We start from the raw sequence: 12,683 nt of genomic DNA, 5'->3' as shown, positions 1-12,683 counted from the left end.
CTATTCCAGTTTATTTTTAGTGCCAAGGTTTTATTAAGTCAAACAACATAAACCAACGGTCCCAAACTATCTTTGCTGTCAGCTACAGGAAACTTTGGTAGGTTTTAGTCTTAGAGGAAGAACTGTTCTCCAGAATCCTCCCAAACCACAGACGACAGTTGAAGTACTTGAGCAGGTTAAGTAAACTTGATTTATCTTAATTCTCAGACAGAGTGCCTTTTCCATAGGAAATCGCTAGACCACATGTATGTCTAGCACACAAAGTGGATTCTTCAGTTTTTTAGCCAAGCAAGGAGACACAGGGTCTCAAATAATTTGTCTGAAAACAAATCACAGACCACAGACATCGATTCAAAGCAAAAATGGTTTAACAGGACAATTCTACTTGCTGTAAGATGGACCTAGGTTTTGGTTTTATTTTCAGTTCCAGTTTTCCCACTGATTCTGTGCATGGCTTCAGATAGCATAAGATTACATCATTTTAGAGCTGGGAGAGATTTCAAGATCAATTAGTCCACACTTTGTATCCTTTTAAGCAGTGGTGCAACACAATTTTTTAAGCCATATACTTTATCATTTCTTCCATTCACAGAACTAAATATAATCATAGTGGTCTTTGCAAACAAAGTAGTTGGCTCCGGACAGGAGAGGCTCTTCTTAATATTTTTCTTTTAGTTCAACAAGAGCCACACAATGAGGTTTCATGGGGAAAAAAATTAAGTGGAAAATAAATATTGGAGAGTGGCCTAGATGGGTACTGATTCAGTGGACACTAACATCTCTACATTTTCTTTGTATTTTAGGGACGGGGGTGAGAGAGGGATCCTCCAAAGAATGTGATAGAGTTGTGCCACAGCCTCTTGCCTCTGTTCACAGATCTCCTGCTTCACCTGACTAAAACAGCTCTGGCTGCCCACAAACAGCCCCTCTTCCCTGCGTACATCTATCACCCCAGCTGCAAGAAGCCATCAGCAAGGCCGGGCCTGTCCCTGCTGTGCCGCCCTGGGAGCTGCACCCAGGTTCCTCAGGGCAGCCAAGCGGCTCTGTTTTCTAGAGACAGAAACATCTCACGCCAGGTGTGCAGCTGAACTCTCCCAGCAGCAAGACACCTGCTGGATGGTCCCATACTGTGGGTTATTTTTTGAGCTTCTGCAGAGTAAATAAAAGTTGGCTAAGTCGTTAAAAATGGGCAGGGAGACGGTAACATCATTGACTGTCTTTTTGATTCTAGAATAGGTGTGTGAACACTTAGAATTTTTATCCCCTAAAGCCCTGTAGATCTATTTTCTCTGCCTTGATTCTCCTGGATGTTCTAACACCAAGCTCTACTCCACCTATGTCACTGTGTAACGATTAGCCAGTAATTATCACCTGTTTTTAGAGCTCCTGTTTTTTAGTCAGGACAAATGATGGAAAATGCGACTAAAATAAATTCTTTATATGTGTCTCCTAGAATTGGAAAAAAGCTAGATATTCTTTCAGAAGTTATTATCTTCCAGCTTTTCAAAGAGGGAATTCCAGAACCTCATGGGGGAATTTTAACAGCTATAATTCAAAGTTTGCTTATTTAGGGAGTTTACTATGTATTTTGACTCAAAATTTTCCTCAAGTAATGAAATGTGACTGAAGTCATTCTTTATAGCTAATAAAAACCACCTGCTAACTACTTCCTTTTTATTTTACAGGGAGTCTTTTATTAACATTAATCTTGGATCATGGTTGGGGTAGAGAAGATACAATAGAAAGGAACGTTGCCTTAACAACGTAAGACAGTATGGAAAAAGCTTGCATCAAAAGAGCCAACAAACCTACATTGGGGAACTCGTAGTTTTATTATACTTGCTGTAGCCTTGCTGTCAGTAGTAACTTTGAAGACTACTTATATTTCACCTAAGTTGTGCACGTGGATTTCACGTGGAACACTACTGTTCTTTCTTTTCTTGCCGGCCTGCTTCATGCCATCCTATCCTTTACTGTCAAGTTCTTGTCTCAAGTATTCCACAAGGCTTTCTCTCCTCTTCTAAATTGCAGAACCTGAGTGTAAGTCCTACATCGGCATGTTCTTTTATTCTATGTTATGATGTTTCGTGGGTGTTAGTTTTGTTTCCTCAGGTAACTTTAGGCTCAGAAATCTCAAAGTAAATGAAATGATTTGACTTCACTTTATTCTTCCTTGGTTATTTGACCAATAGGGGTTTCAACACATAATTTTAATATTTCAGCTCAAAACATTTTTGCCCATTAGATAGACAGATTAATCTCCATCATACCTCTGACAGTGCAGAATATATTTACAAGCTCAGTGGGGGCTGGGATCTACTGAACTACTAGACCACCACAAAGTTTCCCATGGCATAGACTAAATAATTTTCATTAGAAAATTTACATCCATGTATGTTATAGTTGTCCCCAGTGTGAGAATGTTCTTTACTTCAAACTACTGATATACAACTTTTAAATCATGACCCATTAGGGACTATCAATATAATCCTGGTCAAATCACATTTATGAACATTAACAGTCTTTATATCTAAATGGATTTCATTTAATTGTACCAAACTAAAAATAACATTAAATACCACATACAGACATGCATAGTGGCCCCAAATTTATGCCAAGTTGTAAAACTTGGCATGGAGTTCTGATTACAGGGATTCCTAATCTTAGTTTAATACTGCTTTTTCTAAAGACAAATCCAGAAAGGGCTTCCTTTGGGCTTTGCTCGTCTTGGGATAAGGATAGGTTGCAGGGGTCCTCCTTAGAAGGTACACTGATGACAGACAGCAGAGACAAGCAAGACACATAGGAGGAGGGTGGGATAAAGAGGACAAGGTTGTAGCTGAGTCTGAAACAATTACAACCAGAAGCTAGATGTGAACCCCATGACCTGATCGGTCCTGTGATTCCAGAATGAAATCCAGCTCAGCCCAAAGGCACGTTTCTCTTATGTACCTATTTGACAAATTAGGTCAGATGCCAGAATGGTACTCATGAAAGAAATTAACAAAAAGTTCTTTTAGTTAGATTTGTTCTACCAACTGCTATTCATTATAAGTAGCTCTAGTATCAAAAGTGATTATTCCAACTAAATGAAAGTCAGAATGAAAATGAAAGTCAGAGCAAGGCACTCCCCAGTTACCATCTTTTAGGGTCTCCCCATCACTTGACCATGTTTCTTGATCTGGCGCAGAAGGCCCTCCCTAACTTGGCTTCTGCTTCTCTCGGCTTCTATGGCTTCTGTCCACTTTTCACCCCTCACACTGGTGAAAACAGCCCGTTATTCACCACACACAACCATGTCATTTCGGGCCACTGCTCTGAGGTGTGCTATCCTCCCTGACATTCCTTTCTCTTAACTGTCACTTAGCTGGGTCCAGCCTACTCCTCCTTCACGCCTCAGCCTAGGGGTCACCTCCCCCAGGAAGTTTTTCCTAATTTCCCCACACTTTGCGATGTGCCGCCCACTCTGGGCTTCTGTCGCCCCTGGTGCAGACTTCTACCAGAACTCTCACCACTTTGTGTAGAATAATCGGTCATTAGCGACCTACCCCACTAGCCTCGAGCTCCTCAAGGGCAGGTACCATGCTTACTCCTGTTTGTAGGCACAACACCAAGCACAGGGCTGAGCACATTGTTGGCACTCAGTAAATGTTAGCTGAATGCAGACCCCAACCTTTTACCAACAAATCAGGTTTAAAATGTCACTGGGGGGACCTTGAAGATGGCGGAAGAGTAAGACGCGGAGATCGCCTTCCTCCCCACGGATACACCAGAAATACATCCACACGTGGAACAACTCCTACAGAACTCCTACTGAAGGCTGGCAGAAGACCTCAGACCTCCCAAAAGGCAAGAAACTCCCCACGTAACTGGGTAGGGCAAAAGAAAAAACAGAGACAAAAGAATAAGGACGGCACCTGCACCAGTGGGAGGGAGCTGTGAAGGAGGAAAAGTTTCCACACACTAGGAAGCCCCTCCGCGGGCGGAGACTGCGGGAGGCAGAGGGGGGAGTTTCGGGACCGCGGAGTAGTGCACAGCGACGGGTGCGGAGGGCAAAGCGGGGAGATTCCTGCACAGACGATCGGTGCCAACCAGCACTCACCAACCCAAGAGGCTTGCTGCTCACCCACCGGGGCGGGCGGGGCTGCGAGCTGAGGCTCGGGTTTTGGTTTTGGACGCAGCTCAGGGAGAGGACTGGGGTTGGCGGCTTGAACATAGCCTGAAGGGGTTAGTGCACCACGACTAGCCGGGAGGGAGTTCGGGGAAAAGCCTGCACCGGCCGAAGAGGCAAGAGACTTTTTCTTCCCTCTTTGTTTCCTGGTGCGCGAGGAGAGGGGTTTAAGAGCGCTGCTTAAAGGAACTCCAGAGACGGGCGCGAGCCGCGGCTAAAAGCGCGAACCCCAGAGACGGGCGCGAGCTGCGGCTGAGGGCGCGAGCCCCCGAGACGGGCGCGAGCCGCGGCTGAAAGCGCAAACCCCAGAGACTGGCGCGAGCCGCGGCTACAACCGCGGACCCCAGAGACGGGCGGGAGACGCTAAGGCTGCTGCTGCCGCCACCAAGGGGCCTGTGTGCGAGCACAGGTCACTGTCCACACCCCTCTTCCGCGGAGCCTGTGCAGCCCGCCACTGCCAGGTTCCCGGGATCCAGGGACAACTTCCCCGGGACAGCGCACGGCGGGCCTCAGGCTGGTGCAACGTCACGCCGGCCTCTGCCGCAACGTCACGCTGCCTCTGCCGCCGCAGGCCGGCCCCGCACGCAGTGCCCCTCCTTCCCCCATCCCCCAACCCCCGGCCTGAGTGAGCCGGAGGCCCCGAATCAGCGGCTCCTTTAACCCCGTCCTGTCTGAGCGAAAAAACAGACGCCCTCCAGCGACCTACACGCAAGAGGCAGGGCCAAATCCAAAGCTGAGCTCCTGTGAGCTGTGAGAACAAAGAAGAGAAAGGGAAATCTCTCCCAGCAGCCACAGAAGCAGCGGATTAAAGCTCCACAATCAACTTGATATACCCTGCATCTGTGGAATACCTGAATAGACAAGGAATGATCCCAAATTGAAGAGGTGGAATTTAGGAGCGAGATCTATGATTTTTTTCCCTTTTCCTCTTTTTGTGAATGTGTACGTGTATGCTTCTGTGTGACATCTAGTCTGTATACTCTAGCTTCCACCATTTGTCCTAGGGCTATATCCGTCCATGACTTTTTTTTAAAAATTCTTTTTCTTAATAATTAAGTTTAATTGTAATAACTTTATTATACTTTACCTTCGTTCTTTCTTTCTTTCCTTCCTTCCCTCCCTCCTTTAGACAACGAATCACCCCAAATTGAGGAGGTGGTCTCAGGGAGCAGGATTTATGATTTTTCCCCCTTTACCTCTTTTTGTGAAGGTGTATGTGTATGCTTCTGTGTAAGATTTTCTCTGTATAGCTTTGCTTCCAACATTTGTCCTAAGGTTCTATCCGTCCCTTTTTTTTTTTTTTCTAAATATTTTTTAATTCAATAACTATATTATACTTTATTTTATTTTTACTGTATCATCTTTCTTTCTGTCTTTTTTTCCTTCTTTCCTTCCTTCCTTCCTTCCTCCCTCCCTCCCTCCCTCCCTCCTTTCTTTCCTTCTTTGCTTCTTTCTTCCTTCCTTCCTTTCCTCCTTTCCCTCTTTCTTTACTCATACTTCTACTAATTCTCCCTACTTTTTCTCCCTTTTATTCTGAGCTGTGTGGATGAAAGGCTCTTGGTGCTCCAGCCAGGAGTCAGGGCTCTGCCTCTGAGGTAGGAGAGCCAACTTCAGGACACTGGTCAACAAGAGACCTCCCAGCTCCACATAATATTAAACGGTGGAAATATCCCAGAGACCTCCATCTTAACACCAGCACCCAGCTTCACTCAACGACCAGCAAGCCATAGTGCTGGACAACCTATGCCAAACAACTAGCAAAACAGGAACACAACCCCACCCATTAGCAGAGAGGCTGCCTAAAATCATAATAAGGCCACAGACACCCCAAAACACACCACCAGACGTGAACCTGCCCACTAGAGAGACAAGATCCAGCCTCATCCAGCACAACACAGGCACTAGTCCCCTCCACCAGGAAGCCTACACAACCCACTGAAACAACCTTAGCCACTGGAGACAGACATCAAAAACAACGGGAACTACGAACCTGCAGCCTGCAAAAAGGAGACCCCAAACACAGTAAGATAAGCAAAATGAGAAGACAGAAAAACACACAGCAGATGAAGGAGCAAGATAAAAACCCACCAGACCTAACAAATGAAGAGGAAATAGGCAATCTACCTGAAAAAGAATTCAGAATAATGATAGTAAGGATGATCCGAAATCTTGGAAGTAGAATGGACAAAATGCAAGAAACAGTTAACAAGGACCTACAAGAACTAAAGATGAAACAAGCAACGATGAACAATGCAATAAATGAAATTAAAATCACTCTAGATAGGATCAGTAGCAGAATAACTGAGGCAGAAGAACGGATAAGTGACCTGGAAGATAAAGTAGTGGAAATAACTACTGCAGAGCAGAATAAAGAAAAAAGAATGAAAAGAACTGAGGACAGTCTCAGAGACCTCTGGGACAACATGAAACGCACCAACATTCGAATTATAGGGGTTCCAGAAGAAGAAGAAAGAAAGAAAGGGACTGAGAAAATATTTGAAGAGATTATAGTTGAAAACTTCCCTAATATGGGAAAGGAAATAGTTAATCAAGTCCAGGAAGCACAGAGGGTCCCATACAGGATAAATACAAGGAGAAACACGCCAAGACACATATTAATCAAACTGTCAAAAATTAAATACAAAGAAAGCATATTAAAAGCAGCAAGGGAAAAACAACAAATAACACACAAGGGAATCCCCATAAGGTTAACAGCTGATCTCTCAGCAGAAACCCTACAAGCCAGAAGGGAGTGGCAGGACATACTGAAAGTGATGAAGGAGAATAGCCTGCAACCAAGACTACTCTACCCAGCAAGGATCTCATTCACATTTGATGGAGAAATTAAAACCTTTACAGACAAGCAAAAGCTGAGAGAGTTCAGCACCACCAAACCAGCTTTACAACAAATGCTAAAGGAACTTCTCTAGACACGAAACACAAGAGAAGGAAATGACCTATAGTAGCGAACCCAAAACAATATATAAAATGGAAATAGGAACATACATATCAATAATTACCTTAAATGTAAATGGACTAAATGCTCCCACCAAAAGACACAGATTGGCTGAATGGATACAAAAACAAGACCCTTATATATGCTGTCTACAAGAGACCCACTTCAGAACTAGAGACACATACAGACTGAAAGTAAGGGGATGGAAAAAGATATTCCATGCAAATGGAAACCAAAAGAAAGCTGGAGTAGCAATTCTCATATCAGACAAAATAGACTTTAAAATAAGGACTATTAAAAGGGACAAAGAAGGACACTACATAATGATCAAGGGATCGATCCAAGAAGAAGATATAACAATTGTAAATATTTATGCACCCAACATAGGAGCACCTCAATACATAAGGCAAATACTAACAACCATAAAAGGGGAGATCAACAGTAACACATTCATAGTAGGGGACTTTAACACCCCACTTTCACCCATGGACAGATCATCCAAAATGAAAATAAATAAGGAAACACAAGCTTTAAATGATACATTAAACAAGATGGACTTAATTGATATTTATAGGACACTCCATCCAAAAACAACAGAATACACATTTTTCTCAAGTGCTCATGGAACATTCTCCAGGATAGATCATATCTTGGGTCACAAATCAAGCCTTGGTAAATTTAAGAAAACTGAAATTGTATCAAGTATCTTTTCCGACCACAACGCCATGAGACTAGATATCAATTACAGGAAAAGATCTGTAAAAAATACAAACACATGGAGGCTAAACAATACACTACTTAATAATGAAGTGATCACTGAAGAAATCAAAGAGGAAATAAAAAAATACCTAGAAACAAATGACAATGGAGACACAACGACCCAAAACCTATGGGATGCAGCAAAAGCAGTTCTAAGGGGGAAGTTTATAGCAATACAAGCCCACCTTAAGAAGCAGGAAACATCTCGAATAAACAACCTAACCTTGCACCTCAAGCAATTAGAGAAAGAAGAACAAAAAAACCCCAAAGCTAGCAGAAGGAAAGAAATCATAAAAATCAGATCAGAAATAAATGAAAAAGAAATGAAGGAAACAATAGCAAAGATCAATAAAACTAAAAGCTGGTTCTTTGAGAAGATAAACAAAATAGATAAACCACTAGCCAGACTCATCAAGAAAAAAAGGGAGAAGACTCAAATCAATAGAATTAGAAATGAAAAAGGAGAAGTAACAACTGACACTGCAGAAATAAAAAAAATCATGAGAGATTACTACAAGCAACTCTATGCCAATAAAATGGACAATCTGGAAGAAATGGACAAATTCTTAGAAATGCACAACCTGCCAAGACTGAATCAGGAAGAAATAGAAAATATGAACAGACCAATCACAAGCACTGAAATTGAAACTGTGATTAAAAACCTTCCAACAAACAAAAGCCCAGGACCAGATGGCTTCACAGGTGAATTCTATCAAACGTTTAGAGAAGAGCTAACACCTATCCTTCTCAAACTCTTCCAAAATATAGCAGAGGGAGGAACACTCCCAAATTCCTTCTACGAAGCCACCATCACCTTGATACCAAAACCAGACAAGGATGTCACAAAGAAAGAAAACTACAGGCCAATATCACTGATGAACATAGATGCAAAAATCCTCAACAAAATACTAGCAAACAGAATCCAACAGCACATTAAAAGGATCATACACCATGATCAAGTGGGGTTTATTCCAGGAATGCAAGGATTCTTCAATATACGCAAATCTATCAATGTGATAAATTATATTAACAAATTGAAGGAGAAAAACCATATGATCATCTCAATAGATGCAGAGAAAGCTTTCGACAAAATTCAACACCCATTTATGATAAAAACCCTCCAGAAAGTAGGTATAGAGGGAACTTTCCTAAACATAATAAAAGCCATATATGACAAGCCCACAGCAAACATCATCCTCAATGGTGAAAAACTGAAAGCATTTCCACTAAGATCAGGAACAAGACAAGGTTGCCCACTCTCACCACTCTTATTCAACATAGTTTTGGAAGTTTTAGCCACAGCAATCAGAGAAGAAAAGGAAATAAAAGGAATCCAAATCGGAAAAGAAGAAGTAAAGCTGTCAGTTTGCAGATGACATGATACTATACATAGAGAATCCTAAAGATGCTACCAGAAAACTACTAGAGCTAATCAATGAATTTGGTAAAGTAGCAGGATACAAAATTAATGCACAGAAATCTCTGGCATTCCTATATACTAATGATGAAAAATCTGAAAGTGAAATCAAGAAAACACTCCCATTTACCATTGCAACAAAAAGAATAAAATATCTAGGAATAAACCTACCTAAGGATACGAAAGACCTGTATGCAGAAAATTATAAGACACTGATGAAAGAAATTAAAGATGATACAAATAGATGGAGAGATATACCATGTTCTTGGATGGGAAGAATCAACATTGTGAAAATGACTCTACTACCCAAAGCAATCTACAGATTCAATGCAATCCCTATCAAACTACCACTGGCATTTTTCACAGAACTAGAACAAAAAATTTCGCAATTTGTATGGAAACACAAAAGACCCCGAATAGCCAAAGCAATCTTTAGAACGAAAAAAGGAGCTGGAGGAATCAGGCTCCCTGACTTCAGACTATATTACAAAGCAACAGTAATCAAGACAGTATGGTACTGGCACAAAAACAGAAAGATAGATCAGTGGAACAGGATAGAAAGCCCAGAGATAAACCCACGCACATATGGACACCTTATCTTTGGTAAAGGAGGCAGGAATGTACAGTGGAGAAAGGACAGCCTCTTCAATAAATGGTGCTGGGAAAACTGGACAGGTACATGTAAAAGTATGAGATTAGATCACTCCCTAACACCATACACAAAAATAAGCTCAAAATGGATTAAAGACCTAAATGTAAGGCCAGAAACTATCAAACTCTTAGAAGAAAACATAGGAAGAACACTCTATGACATAAATCACAGCAAGATCCTTTCTGACCCACCTCCTAGAGTAATGGAAATAAAAACAAAAATAAACAAATGGGACCTAATGAAACTTCAAAGCTTTTGCACAGCAAAGGAAACCATAACCAAGACCAAAAGACAACCCTCAGAATGGGAGAAAACATTTGCAAATGAAGCAACTGACAAAGGATTAATCTCCAAAATTTACAAGCAGCTCATGCAGCTCAATAACAAAAAAACAAACAACCCCATCCAAAAATGGGCAGAAGACCTAAATAGACATTTCTCCAAAGAAGATATACAGAATGCCAACAAACACATGAAAGAATGCTCAACATCATTAATCATTAGAGAAATGCAAATCAAAACTACAATGAGATATCATCTCACACCAGTCAGAATGGCCATCATCAAAAAATCTAGAAACAATAAATGCTGGAGAGGGTGTGGAGAAAAGGGGACACTCTTGCACTGCTGGTGGGAATGTGAATTGGTTCAGCCACTGTGGAGAACAGTATGGAGGTTCCTTAAAAAACTACAAATAGAATTACCATATGACCCAGCAATCCCACTACTTGGAATATACCCTGAGAAAACCAAAATTCAAAGAGAGTCATGTAACAAAATGTTCATTGCAGCTCTATTTACAATAGCCAGGACATGGAAACAACCTAAGCGCCCATCATCGGATGAATGGATAAAGAAGATGTGGCACATATACACAATGGAATATTACTCAGCCTTAAAAAGAAATGAAATTGAGCTATTTGTAATGAGATGGATAGACCTAGAATCTGTCATACAGAGTGAAGTAAGTCAGAAAGAAAAAGACAAATACCGTATGCTAACACATATATATGGAATTTAAGGGAAAAAAATGTCATGAAGAACCTAGGGGTAAGATAGGAATAAAGACGCAGACCTACTGGAGAACGGACTTAAGGATATGGGGAGGGGGAAGGGTGAGTTTTGACAGGGCGAGAGAGAGTCATGGACATATACACACTAACAAACGTAGTAAGGTAGATAGCTGGGGGGAAGCAGCCGCAAGGCACAGGGATATTAGCTCGGTGCTTTGGGACAGCCTGGAAGGGTGGGATGGGGAGAGTGGGAGGGAGGGAGACGCAAGAGTGAAGACATATGGGAACATATGTATATGTATAGCTGATTCACTTTGTTGTAAAGCAGAAACTAACACACCATTGTAAAGCAATTATACCCCAATAAAGATGTTTAAAAAAAAAAAAAATGTCACTGGCATTATTCTACCTCTGATTATGAGCTAATAGGTGCACTGTGAAATCCGAGAACAGCCTGATTCAGAAAAGGAATACAATGAACATTTAGAAATTGGATGCCCTTCAATGTACGTTCTGTGTACTACACAGCTCACTTTTTCTTAAGTGGAATAAAAAGCAAGAAACTGCAGAGAAAAGCCAAGTTTTGTAAGCCCAAATCCACCTATTAAAAAGTCCAAATTAAATGACCTTTTCTCTTTTACTCTTTCCTTAAAATAAATTATTGGCTCTCTCCCTGTTAATCTTGCTAAGGAAACAGAACCAAGATCATCAAATGGGCTTTTACTGAAATATAGGCTTATTTTTGGCTAACTTAATACCTTCAAGAAAATTAGCAGTTGCAAAATTCTCCATATTACAACTCAGAGAACTTAAAAGAAGAAGACATACACTGCTGGAAAAGTGTTGTTTTTGCTGTATAGGACTACAGTTTATATACAGCAAACCATCTATAATGAATTAGATACTTCCTTTTCTCCTGAAAAGATTAGAAAAGTCTCCTTGCTGTCAGAGCCCAAAGAGGCTCTTCTGGGTGTCACAATCAATACCCAATTCAATTCAGTCACATGACAATGAAAGATACAAGAAATAAAACATGAAAAAAAAAATCTTTGATGCTGAAGTTCCAGTCTTCACCTCCACTGATCTTTTTCAACACTGAGGAACTTTATCAAGTTATGAAATACTCAATCTGGAAAAACTGATTGTGTGAAAATTGATCTATGTTGCTTGGGATACTATAACGTAAGATGTCAGGGGTGTTTTTGTTTTGTTTTATACTGAAAGTATAGACAGTTTATCAGACAATGTTTTGGAGCTTGAAGGAAGAAATCGATTTTTCACAGAGAGTGAAATTTGGTCCAGAAATGAATTTAGCACATTGGCTTTATCATGGAAATGCTTGGCTGTATCCATTTGAGAATCTCCTTGAGCAATACATTTGATAATTTCGCCATGTAAAACAAAACAAAAACAAAAAACCCTTTCCCGACTACATTTCTAGAAAATGGGCCTAAGGCCCTTATTTTTCTTGAAATAATAAAATGAACTGATAAAATATTAGGTATTTTAGATTTAAAAAGGAATCACAAAACTATACAGCAAGATAAACAACCTGGTATCAATGTGTAGTAAGGAATGCCAAGAAAAGTTGTTTATTATTGAACAGTTGTTAATATTATATATGTCCATTTTCAAAAATCTATTCTCATTGGTCTATATTAAAAAGACCCAAAAGCAAAGGGTTACTGTGTCTGGGACTAGTCTGTAGCTATACT

The 12,683-nt window shown here is 40.9% G+C and overlaps 1 protein-coding gene across 4 annotated transcripts in view; it reads right to left on the bottom strand.

The window, feature by feature from the left end:
• ABI3BP (ABI family member 3 binding protein) overlaps positions 1-12,683 on the bottom strand; it is a 276,389-nt gene that overhangs the window by 20,845 nt on the left and 242,861 nt on the right. The gene's annotated exons all lie outside the window — the stretch shown is intronic.

This window comes from Phocoena sinus, chromosome 4, assembly GCF_008692025.1.
Source record: "Phocoena sinus isolate mPhoSin1 chromosome 4, mPhoSin1.pri, whole genome shotgun sequence".
In the NCBI taxonomy this organism is placed as follows: Eukaryota; Metazoa; Chordata; class Mammalia; order Artiodactyla; family Phocoenidae; genus Phocoena; species Phocoena sinus.
Note: the sequence above shows the minus strand (reverse complement) of the source record. Positions and strands in the feature narration are given on the sequence as shown.